Source organism: Rhinolophus sinicus, chromosome 7 (assembly GCF_057876585.1).
Source record: "Rhinolophus sinicus isolate RSI-liver-muscle chromosome 7, RSI-T2T, whole genome shotgun sequence".
In the NCBI taxonomy this organism is placed as follows: Eukaryota; Metazoa; Chordata; class Mammalia; order Chiroptera; family Rhinolophidae; genus Rhinolophus; species Rhinolophus sinicus.
The window spans coordinates 3959567-3971666 of NC_142507.1; the positions used below are offsets into that span (position 1 = coordinate 3959567).

Consider the following 12100-nt stretch of genomic DNA (forward strand, 5'->3'; position numbering starts at 1 on the left):
CACAAAAGTCAACTCTCTTCGCCTTGGCGTATAGTTTGCCTTCTCCACCGCAGAAAGGGTTCAGTGACCTCGGGTAACCCTGTCCCCTTCCTCCCCAGCTCTCCTCTCCCAGGTTGTGCAACTGTTGTTGTCACTGATGCTGTGCGAGATAATCACCTGTCTCTCCTGATCAGAATGTGGGAAAATGTCTTCTAAGCTCATCAGCAATAAGGATAGAGTTTATTTTTGAGGGGAGATCCAAAGAACTCAGACAAAAAGGTTAGAAATGGGTGCATGTGTGGAGTATCGGTGTGTTGGCTCACATGCACATCTCCGGGTCCGTGTGGCTCGAGCACGTGCAGCACACCCAGGGAGGTGCATGTTTTATCCATGACCTGCCTGCCACCTGCAGACTGTGGGAGCATCCAGCCCCAGCCAGAGCTCTGTCATGGCTCAGACGGCTGTGGAAGCCCACACACTTCTCCCCACAGCCCACTCGGGTTGGTTCTAACATCCAGGTCACAGCAGCATTGCCTCAACTGCCCTCAAATCACCTCTTCTCTGAAAAACCCACATGCTGTGATCTAATCCAGGCAGTGTTTCCTGGGGTGACACTTGCCAAGATGCCCCAAGGTGAGTGCCCAGTGTTTCTCTACCGAAAGCCAGAAGCCCTGGTCTCCCTACAGCAGGCTGGAACAGGCACGTTTTCAAGCAATAATTTTTCCTGGTTTTTAACCTCTTGCCAGTCACTTCAATCCTTTTCCCCTAGAGAAGAAGGTTGATGCCAACAGGTTCAGGAAAATGCCCATTCTAGCTGGATTTTGTAACACCCTAACAAGAAACGGTCTTCATATACTCAGTAGCTTCTTGTGTCTGAGACTTCAGTGACACAGAACTAAAAAGTCTGGGCACAGAGGGACTTGTTCCCCTTCTCTTTTTCCTTTTTTGTAAACACTGGGGCCTCTGGAAGCCCTGCCCCCTTTTTGTTGAGCTGTTTGATGGAGAAGCGAGTTCTCCACCTGCCATCCTGTCTCTAGATATTTCCAGGCATGGCTGAATCTGGCAACTGGAGTACATCTGAGCCTATAGTGACAATAGGTGGAAACCCAGCACTAATCAGCATGGGAAGTGCATGGAACAATGTGACAGGAGGTTTCCAAGAAGCAACACTTAAGATCCCAGGGGAACTGGCGGTCAGTAGGAGAAGGTCTGCGGCAGGAAGCAGGTCCTAGGCTGTCAGGGATCAGACACAAGACAGCTGTCTTTAAGGAAGAAAATGTCTCCCAAACCCAAGAAAGCACTGAGCCTCTTCGGAAGTGTTACCATGTGAGGGCTGAGCCCTCGGGAGAGGCGTGGGAGCTTAGCAGTAGGTGGAAGCCGAGCCTGAGGTATTAGAAGTAGGCAAATGCTCAATAATCAACACAGGTGTGTGTTTCAGGCCTGGACATGGTTGAGCTGCTGTTAAATCCCAGGCTTGTGGTAAAGAGCAGCAGTTTACAGATGTTACTCTACATGAAACGATTCACCTGAGGATCTTTTGACAAATGCCGGTTCTGATTCAGCAGGTGGGTTCTAATAATCTGCGTCGCTAACGAGCTTCCAGGGGGAGAAGATGCTGCTGAGCTGGGGACCACTTTTTGTGGGGACGTCGTTTTTAAAAGCCTGGGTCTGGAAGGTGAAGGACTGAAAAATTGGAGACCAGTTTGGCCCCGAGGAATATGGATGGACGGGAAGGAGTGGGCACAATGTGTGAAGATTTTTGACTCACATGTGAACAGACCTCAGATCCGAAAGCACCCATCACAAAAAGGCAGTGACCAATCAAGTGGACGCAGTGACTAGGCCAGTTGACATTAGCCAGGCTTGGAACTGACATGCTGGGCATATGAATGGTAGGACCACAGGAGCAGCGCCAGAGGCCGGGCCCAGGCTCTATTTCACTGACACGCTGAAATCTAACCTGCCAGCGATGGGAACCGACAGTGAGTCTCCACTAGGACACGTTCTTTAAGGAGACAGTTTTCAGTCAGTGATTTTCCTGAAGGGAGATGCTGAGTGGGCACCAATCATCTGAGGCAGAGACACTGTAATGTGCTTTGTGGAATTCAACTGGGTATAAAGTCACTCCACAAGCTTGTTCTAAAACAATGGGAGTGAATGGAATTTTGTAAGAATAGGGAACAACGTTGGCAGATAAGTATAGGAGCCATAAGCATTATAAAATGTGCCTATGCTGAGGAACTAAACCGGAGAATTAAATATTGTCTTGCCTCGTTCTTTGACGTGTGCATAACCCAAAACAAGCATGTTTTTGTGCAAAGAAAGATTTCAACGGAGATTGAGGGCCGCTCACCTTAGGCCCCCTACCAGCATTAATTTCTCACGGTTTGCCAGATCAACACCACACAAAAGTGTGAAGAGGTCGTTTCAATGGAGGATGCAAAGCTTAAGTGGTGTCTACTTAGTGTGTGGACCAGCCGACACAAGTCAAGACGAACATTTACCTCACAGCTTGATGTTTTCACGTATTATTTACTCAATCCTATCCTCATTTCCTAATGTAGGAATTTCAACAAGGAAGAGAGCATTTTCTCATAAAAAAGTGGAGGCCTAAGGACAATTGATTTGATTGCTTCTTATAATGACATTAACCACTAAACAGTTAAGTGGTAGAGTTCATGAGGGAGAAGATTAGATTCAGAATCCAAACCGTGGATTTTGTCCCTGCCATTCAGTGCCTAGTGCCTTTGGACAACTCATTTATCCTCTCCACGATTCCGTTTCCTTGCCTTCAAGTGTAGAAAGTGTTTCCATGATTTTTCCAAAAGAATTAAATACCATCGTGAGTGTGTGTGTGTGTGTGTGTGTGTGTGTGTGTGTATCGGTGCTCGGAAAACCATAAAATACAAAGTTACAAAATAATAAGTTATTATTATTATTTGAAAACTATGGAGTATGTAAAATAGTAAAAATCCTTCAGTGTTTTTAAAATGTTTTAATAGACTTTAAATTCCTACACATATGCCCTTTTGTATCTATACAAATATATACATACACACATAATATATACATATATGTCATATAAACACCATATATCCCATGTATAATATATAATATACCATATTATATGGCAAAATCAGCCAACAAATAGTTGCTCTCTATAGTTGTCTATATAGATCTCTTTTGAATGTTGTTAAGGAATGCATGTAGGGCTAGTACTGAGTTCGCATTTTTCTAAACGTCGATTGAACCAGCAATACTGAAATATCTCCTTCTTCATTCATCTTCCAGGAAGGGGGCGTGCACAGTGAGCCCTGCATTCAGACACAGGAGCGGGTACAGACTAACTCAGTCTGAAGCTCCTAGGCATTCCCAAACTGTGATCCAAACTGCTGAGGTCGTTTAGCTAAAACTCCCAAGTGACACCTTCTGCCTGCTGGTATGACAGAGCCTTAGCACAAGCATTAGCAATGGCACTGCTGTGTCCACTTGGCCTGGATCCTGCAGCACTTGTCACTGGCAGCAGTGACAGACCCGGATGGCACGTCCCGTTCAGGGCTGCTGTAATATAGTAGTGTATTCAGAGAGGCACTGATGCTGAGGTTTTCTCACGAGGCATGTTATGTCAATCCTTTACATTCCACACGAGCTGCACTATATGGGGAAAATTACATTAAATTTTTAATAAACTAGTTGGGACAGAGTGTGCCTCGCAGGTTACGCCTCAGCAGTGTGTGAAAAGATAGTAAACAGGTTTGGAACTAGAACAATACCTGACAATCTAATACAATAGCAAGTTACTTCTACAGAGAAGATTGTAACCACCCCCGCCACAGCCACCGTCGCTGAAGGACAACACCCTGGTTTACTAGCAACAAACGTCACGTAACGCCACTCAGGCCTGCGAGAGGTGTTGGAAACCGTGTGGAGGGATCATTTTATCCTGCAGATGGGAGAGCAGGCCCAAGTCAGTTCACCAGCCATTACAGGGTCAGCCCAATGGTTTCGGGAAGAACTGGACCCACAAGCCATGTTTGCTAACCATTAGCCTCACAGCTACACCAAAGGGACTTAAAGCGCAGAGGGTACACTTGCCTCTCCAGAAATCGATATAAGCATGACTGGAGTTTCTTTTAGAGTCTTTCTATGGGTAAGAAGTATGATTAATAAATGCATAGTTAGAACCATTCACCGGAACTTGTAAAGCCTGAGAAACCTGCCCTGCCTAAACTCTCAGGCCCTACGCTGATGCCAAAGGTTACCTTTTGGAGCTGACGGTTTAAGAAGGAGACAACAGCCAAACCATGAGTAATCTCTCACCTGCATGAGACAGAATGGTCCAGAATGTCTTGCTCAATGCACTAAACCAAAGGAATACAATCTAAGAATCTGAGACCAGAGGATTTGGATGAAGACAAACAGAAGGTCTTAGCACTTAGTGATGAGAATTATGTTTAGGAATAAACTGAGGTTACTGTCACATGTTACTGGTTTGGGAAATTTTCATATTGACAAAGTGTGGAGACGCCATGGAAATAGGCTTTTCGCACGAGGCAGGGCTCTGAGCATCATAAGCTAGACTATAAATATAAAGAAATATTATTCCCATGCCTATAATAAGAATTGGAACTTTCTGTTTTTCTCGATGATGGTGTTTGTGGTCCCCCTTGAAGGCCAAACACAAGTTTATCACATGTGGAACACAGGGGCTTTTACACGCAAGGTGGAAGGAACATCTTGTGTTTGGCAATCTTTATTTTGTCCGTTCCCTTGAGGAGAGGCTAAAATGTGTTTCAAAATAGTAAAGTCCTGGGAGGCCCCCAACCTGCAAACACGTGGCTGGCTTTGAACAGCTCAGGCCGGCATCATTTTGAATCCAGATTCCAGATCCTTTCTTCCCTTGCAGTGCTGTGCTTCATTTTTGTTTGTTTCCTAGAGAGTTACTCTTTCCTGTACAAATATGGAAGTGTAGAGAGTTAGCCCGTGTGGTATTGATGAGTATCAACATTTCTTCTCAGTTCTCTATTCAGAGTGCTGGCCTCCACTCCCACTACCCAAGGACTGGCAAAGGGGAAAAGCTGTGCCCTCCCCCACAGCGGGACCCCAAATACGTGTCCTTGAAGAACAGTGTTACAAAAATGAGGGTATGCATTACTGAAATGAGCTTGTGGTCGCACTGTACTGCGTGTACTCATGAGATGCAAAGAAATTTGGGACTTTACTTCTAGCCAGGATGTAGTGACGATAAATACATCATAAATGGCTGGACCCCTGGGCATGTATATGAAACAGCAATTTTCAGATAGTGGAGTACAGGAAACAGAGGGTCACGGTGGCTTAGAGAAGTGAAAAGTCGAGTTGAACCCTGCCATTGTCCGAGTTGTCTGCCTGGGGACATGTCCCCAGTGGTAAAGCAGGGGGGTGGATCCCAAAAGGAGCTTGGATCTGGATTAAAGGTCTCCTTTATTCTTGGCAAAATCTTTAGCCGCACATGCAGAGTGAAACTTCAGCGGCCAGTGAGAGAAGAACCAGAGGGCTGAAAACTGAACTATTCACAGACTACACAGTGCAGAGAATGGTCTAAGCTCTCACGAGCCAGAGTGGAGATCCTCAGAAGAGACCCCCAAAGGGTCCTGTTTTGGTATAAACTACCCCTGGAATAAAGGTGGGGTTAGATCCACCGTGACAAAACTTCAACACAAGCCTTGGAAGGATTACACTATAAGAACAAAGACCAATACTCATCTTTAATACTTTAGTCACAATGAGCTCAAGGTGGGAGCAGTAGGGAACAGTTTTGCAGAGACCCTGGATTGTAAATGAGAGAAGGGGCTGAAGAAGGGAATTCGGGGGAAGGCAGTGCTGTAACCACAGGGGAGCAGGAATGAATCATCAGTAATGATTGATGAGAAAACTGATTAAATAGCAAGTTTTCCAACCATGAGAGACACCAACGGATAATCAGATCTAGCCCCCAAGCTTTAGGGAGCTCTTACTATCCCATTTTGCAGATGAAACAACTGAGGCCAAGGTGTCTGGAGAGGGTAAATGAGGTGACTAAGTCCTTAGTCTGGTGATTTCTTCAGACTTTCAGAAGAGATTTTTAAACATGCAGCTTTCTGGGCTCAAATCCTGGGGAGTGTGACTCAATCGGTAGGGGTGGGGCTTGGGGATTCCCAGTTTTTTACAAGACACTTATATGGTCCTCAAATAAAGGAATCTCATTTGGGAGATGGTGCTTGGAAGTAAGAGGCAATCAGGGAACATCCTCTTCCATATTCTTATCTTAAGACTGATCCTGATAAATTTTCATCAACTCTAGGTAGAGGGACAAATATTTAGTGTACCCCATCCCTCTTTTATTCTTTACCCATTTTCCTAGTTCCCAAAAATTCCTTCACAGGAAGAAAGAGGCCAAGCCATCACTGCCCAGGAATTTGAAAAGATCTACGCATGAACTGGTTCTAGGCTCTTCAACAAAACTGTCATAGTACGTGTCCCATGGAAGCCCTGGGAATGTTGGAGAGAGCAGAATACTGATCAAACCCCAGGGTTTGGGACCTGGCTTGTTGGTGTTGGTGAAGTATTTTAACCCCCATTTTAGATTATCTAAAGGGGGGACATCTTACTGATGTCCCTCGTTTATATAACAAGGTTATGGAAAGGACAGACAACATCGTGAGGAAATTCTCTAAAATTATGAAGACCAACAGAACATTTTAGAAAATAATTATAATGTGGATTCAATTCAACTTATCATAGATAATAGTAAAAGATTACATCCCTATGATACATAAGTCACTGCAGCAGTTACAGGGAAGTGTGGCCCCTCAGCCCTGCTCCCAAGAAGGCAAAAATCCCATGCATGAGTTATCACTTTCTCATCCCTAAGCATCTTTTGGTCGCTGATATTGATCAGAAATTGGAGTCACCAAAAGCTGAACGCTGATGGTCCCTTCCTCCAAGGCTAAGACCTGGAGTCATTAATGGGAGGGTGGAAGGAATGATAACAGTTTTAATCTTTGCTCCTTCTTTTTTCTCTTCCTCTGTAAGCTGAAGAGGTCTGGGGATTTGTGTGTCTTCTTCTTGGGAAGTTCTACACTTTGGGAAAGGTTTAAAAAAGCCGTGGTGGGGGCCCGGGGAAAGAAATGTGGAAGGACGGGGTCTTTTGGAAGTTTTTGCATTTCATCGTTTATCTTATTAGGAGCGAGTCATGGTGGTGATGGTGGAGGGGAAGAATGTATGTTTGGCTGTCCTTCATGCACGTACCTTTTTGGATCTTAAGGAGAGTGAGAGGCAGCTGCGTTCAAAGCTAGATCCGAAGCAGGGTGGGACATTATCTAAAACAGATTTACAAACGATACAGGTCAGAAGGTGAAGTCTGCAGTGGTATTTCAGAGAAGGGACACTGCTATCAGCCTTGTGGGAGCAGGGGATAAGAGGACACATATTTTGGAAAAAAGCGAATGGCAGCAAACGATGATACAGTAGTACAGATCATGGAGCAGGAAAAACCACAGGGCAATAGACGAAGAAAGCCTCTCTCTCTGTGTGATCCTTAGGCACATGGCTTTAAATGTTGGTGCCCCCTTTTCTTCCCCATCCTAATTCACCCTCCCTTCATTTTTCTTTAATTAGCATAATGGCATTAGTCTTCTAAAGAACTCCCAGTCACAATTGCCAGTCACTCCCTAAACTGAGCCACTCAGCAACTCGAATGACTACCTTAAAACTTGAATCCAATTTTGCAACCACCTCCCCTACTGGAAAGACCTGATGGCCTGCCTGTTGCTGGCAAACACCTTCGTGTGACCTGCAGTTCCCGCCCTCTCAGGTCTGCCGTCCCCAAACAGACCCCTTACACAGTCATCTCCACCCGCCAACACACTTTTGTCACAATAACACGTGCTTTTTTCTTTTTTTTTAATCATTACACGTCTATGCCTAGTCACACTCCTTGAATGCCCTCACCCCCGCCCTTTCTCTGACAAACTTGCATTATCCCGCAGTGTTCAGTTCAAGCGACACCTTCTTAGCTAGTCTTTCTAGACTCTGAGGATGGATTGGTCCTTCCTTAATAATTATGGACTAAGTACTTCTGGATGGCTGTGGGGTTTTTCTTTTGAAGATTTTTCTGGAATTTCTAGGCCAAATGGGTGGGCAGCCCTGTTATTGGCAGGTCTGTGCTTCAAAACGAATTCTCCTCATGGTCTCCCTGGAGGTAGAAATGGTAGTTCACGTGTGTTCTTCAGCTATTCTCTTTACATGAATGGTTAAACAGTAAGAATTTTGCGAAGGCTCACATTTCACCTCAGGCAAAAGCTTATCCTCTTTTGTACTTGCAAGTTCTTAAAAGATCTCTTGCTGGAAGCCTACCTACTTGTTCAGCCATGGTAAATTAAAGCAAACTTTTGAGTTGCTACCAATCTTATTTCACATAAACTATCTCATAATACTTAGATTCTCATATGGTAGACGAGAAAGACCCAGAATCCATTGTTCTAGGTTGTTTTTTTTTAACTTAGAATTATTATGGAGTTCATTCAAAGTCCTTACCCTACCTCAATTCTTCTCCCACTTCAAGCAGGCCCATTATTAGATTAGAGGGCGTTCCCACCCCCCCCCCCCATTCTCAGGCAAATGAGAGAGAAGCTGGAAAAGGGCTCTGATGCAAGTGATTAACTCAAAGGTAATTCTTTGTCACACGTCTGGTGGTTTGCTGCACAAGGCACGCCTTGTAATGCATCAGGTAAGAAGTGCGGGGCCAACCCTTCTCAAGGCCATCTCTTATTAGTGATAAATTGTGAGAAAGACCTTCTTTCATCTTAGCCTCTTCGTTTTTCAAAACCTTTCTACAGTAATTCAGTTCAATAAAATGGCAACGCAGCCATCCCTTTGTCATTACACCAGGAAAGGTTTGTGACTAATTCATTTATCCCAGCAGCAGAAGGCTCATTTACCAGGAAAACGATATAGGCAATGGTTTCCAAATCTGATTAGCATCCAACCCAGGAAAGGGTACTCGTTCTGTCCAGACTTCCGCTTGACCCAGACCTTCAGATCTCTGGAGGGATGGGGCCTCAAAGACTATTTTTCAAAAAATTCCCCAAGTCAGTTCAATGGTTAGTTGAGTTAAAGAACCATGTGGCTAGTGGTGTCTGCAGGGATTGCCAGAGCCCGTCTTCCCTGGGGACGTGGTCAAAAGTGCAGATTTGACCTCTAGGGGGCTCTGTTTGCTAGGTGGGGTCTACAAATTGGCGTTTTTAACCAGGCTGCAAAGGTGCTTATGAAACAGGTGGTCAGTGTACCTCACTTTAAGAAGACTGCTCCAGTCAGGGTTTAGCAAAAAGGGTGCAGAAGGGGCAAAGAACTCAGCAGTGGCCTGCCAGGCCAGTTCCAGAGCTCTTCCAAACGCCACATAAAGTGTGTATTGACAACACCAGGACAGGAGAAAGAGAGAGCGGAGGTGGGAGAGCATGGCAGAGCTGGGATTGCGGCGTATCTTGCTCAGGACGAAGTGGACAGAATCTAAGTTATAAAACCACAGAGCCAGACAGACGCTCCCCCCCCCACCCCCGATCTACTTTAGCAGTTCATTGTCCCTTGCCTTTGGGGTCTTCCTGGCTTGCCTGCCTCCGTTTTCCCAATTGGGTTCCAGCTCCAACGTCTACCATTCTGCTAGGGTGATTTTTGGAAAACGAAGTTCTGTTACGTTGGTGCAAAAGTAATCACGGTTTAAAAGGTTAAAAATAATTGCAAAAACCACAATGACTTTTACACCAACCTAATATTTCTCCATGGCTTACACAGCATCAAATCTCCATAGCTTAACAATCTTCTCAATGACTTAACCCTTCCACATCCTCTGCAAAGGGCCTTGCGCTGTGGGTCCTGCAGCCTGTCACACGTCTCCAGCTTGTCCTTCCATCCTGATTCACGTGGGATGAAGGAACCCTCAGCCTGCGGCATCCTTTCCATGACTGTTGGCTGGATTCTTCGTCTTTCAGCCTCAGGCTAAAACATGACTGGGCCTGCCAAGACTTCTGCGACCTTTCCAGGCAAAATCATGGTTCCCTCTGAATCTTGTGCATACCTGGGCCATAGCCTCCATGAATCAATGTTACGTTTATTAATTTTAAAGTCTAGTGTTCCTCTGCTACTAAAACTGTAGCCATGTTTTAATGTTATTATCATTAATATTGATAAAAGTAAAAGTTACAGTTGTAGCTGTTACATATTAGCCAGTTACTGTTTGCAAGGTTCTGTGCTTTACACTTTATGTGAATTGTATCTCAGTCCTTTTAACACCATTAGAAATAGGTACTTACTATAAAAACAGCAAGCTAGTGTAGAACACAGGCTGTCTAAGAGTAGGCACTTTGCATTCAGCAAGCAGTAAGGATTGTTGAATGAATAAATCACAGATGTATTCATACAAATGGGTAAATATGCCAGCTTCTCAGAAAGGTTGCTGATGATTAAGTTATGGCTGCTGCCAATTACAAAGTAATCTGCAAAGCGTTTCCTGGACAGAGTTTCTATTTATGGAGAGAGCAAAAGACAGTGCTACGGGTGGTTTTGATCCTCTAAAAATTTGCTTCTTTAACAGCAAGCCTCAAAACAAAATCTAGAAGACAGACATTAAAAGAAAATACAAATGTGAAGCAATACTCAGGAAAAATGACCTTAAAAGCCCAGCTGGGGGAGGGAGGGTGGGAACCGTGCACGTTACTGTAACCTGTTTCAGCTCTGCTGGCTCCTTACACTCCTCCTGGGGGTTGAGGCCACTTCACCTTTTCCCAGAGCCTCAGCTTTGCTGTCCCCGGGCAGCACGAGGCCTGTCTGCGTCCTCACTAAAGATGGCATCCTCCCTCCCCCCAATTTCGCCGCCCCGACTCCAGAGCAGCTGTGTCCCTGTGCTGGTCATGGGGCTTCCTTGTTTCTGGGACCCAGTGCCTACTTTGTGGGTTCGTCCCAGTGAGGAAATTGTTGTCTTACCCCCGTGGCAACTAAGAATAGTAGATTTTTAAAGAACAGTATATCTGACATTTCATAAAGGATAAAAATCTATTTTTTGATAAAATTAATATCAAACAGTAGGGCCTATATACTACATGTAGAATTATCATATGTCTTCTTCTAGATACTTAGAATTTTTGCATTTGCATTTCCAAATTATGTCAGTAGGCAAGTATTCAACAACTAACAGGCCTAATGTTCTTTTAAGAAGATCTGGTCACTAAGGTTTTATGTTCGAAATATGTTTGCAGCTATGAAAGAGTGGGGTTGCTCTCTGGACTACCACTAAAGAGTGTTGTTTTTGAGTAAAGACAATACACATGTCAGAATGAAAACCATGGATGTGGGAAGTGAGACTGTCGCGTTGACTTGATTTAAAATAGCCCGTTTTCTGTAGACCCGGGGAACTCAGAAGTGTGTCAAAGGACGAGAGGGGAAAAAGGACCTAGAAAGAAATGAGGGCAATGGCCCTGGGTGTGCTTTGGGAAGAAGCAAGAATGACATTTGCAGAATTTGGCAAAATAACTAGGAGAAAGGGCAAGAGCTGGAATAGCTGCTTCTGGGGCGATTGGGAATCAGGACCCTGGAGAAACTCAGTGAAGGCAAATTCCACTCTGGCATCCTGGGAACGCTCGGGCTTCTGGTCCTGCCCGCTGATACTGTTGAAAGGATACTGAGTCCTTCCTTTGGCCACACCAGGAAAGAGAACACACACACATTTTATAAAATCAGACACATTATGGCAAAGCTAAAAGAAAAAAACATAAATATGTCAGATTAAATGTTTCCCCTAAGCCAGAACTCTGCTCTTTGAGGATCTGAGAAATAGTTAGGGAAAATTTTAAGGAACATAAGTATTAAAACTAGAAATTCCAACGATTACTTGAAAACGCACAGGCTTCAAGGTATATCTATGAATTTACAACCACCACAATTTTTTTGTTTTTTAACCTAAACACTAAATGACTTCTCCAGAGTGGGGACAAAAGAGATAAAGGAAATCCTTGAAAATAAGTCAACTCATGTCAAAGTAATTCACGATTCTTCACACACGTACATACTGGTTCATCCACTCAGAAGTCATCAAAGGTTTGACTTTATT

At 44.4% G+C, this 12100-nt stretch overlaps 1 long non-coding RNA gene across 1 annotated transcript; it reads right to left on the reverse strand.

Moving 5' to 3' along the window:
* Positions 1 to 2992: 2992 nt before the first annotated feature.
* Positions 2993 to 11242, reverse strand: LOC109444181 (uncharacterized). Its single transcript, XR_016021661.1, has 3 exons — positions 10718 to 11242; positions 7249 to 7319; positions 2993 to 4929 (listed from the first exon to the last, which is right to left on the reverse strand). It is a non-coding gene; the product is annotated as an uncharacterized LOC109444181 (long non-coding RNA).
* Positions 11243 to 12100: the final 858 nt, after the last annotated feature.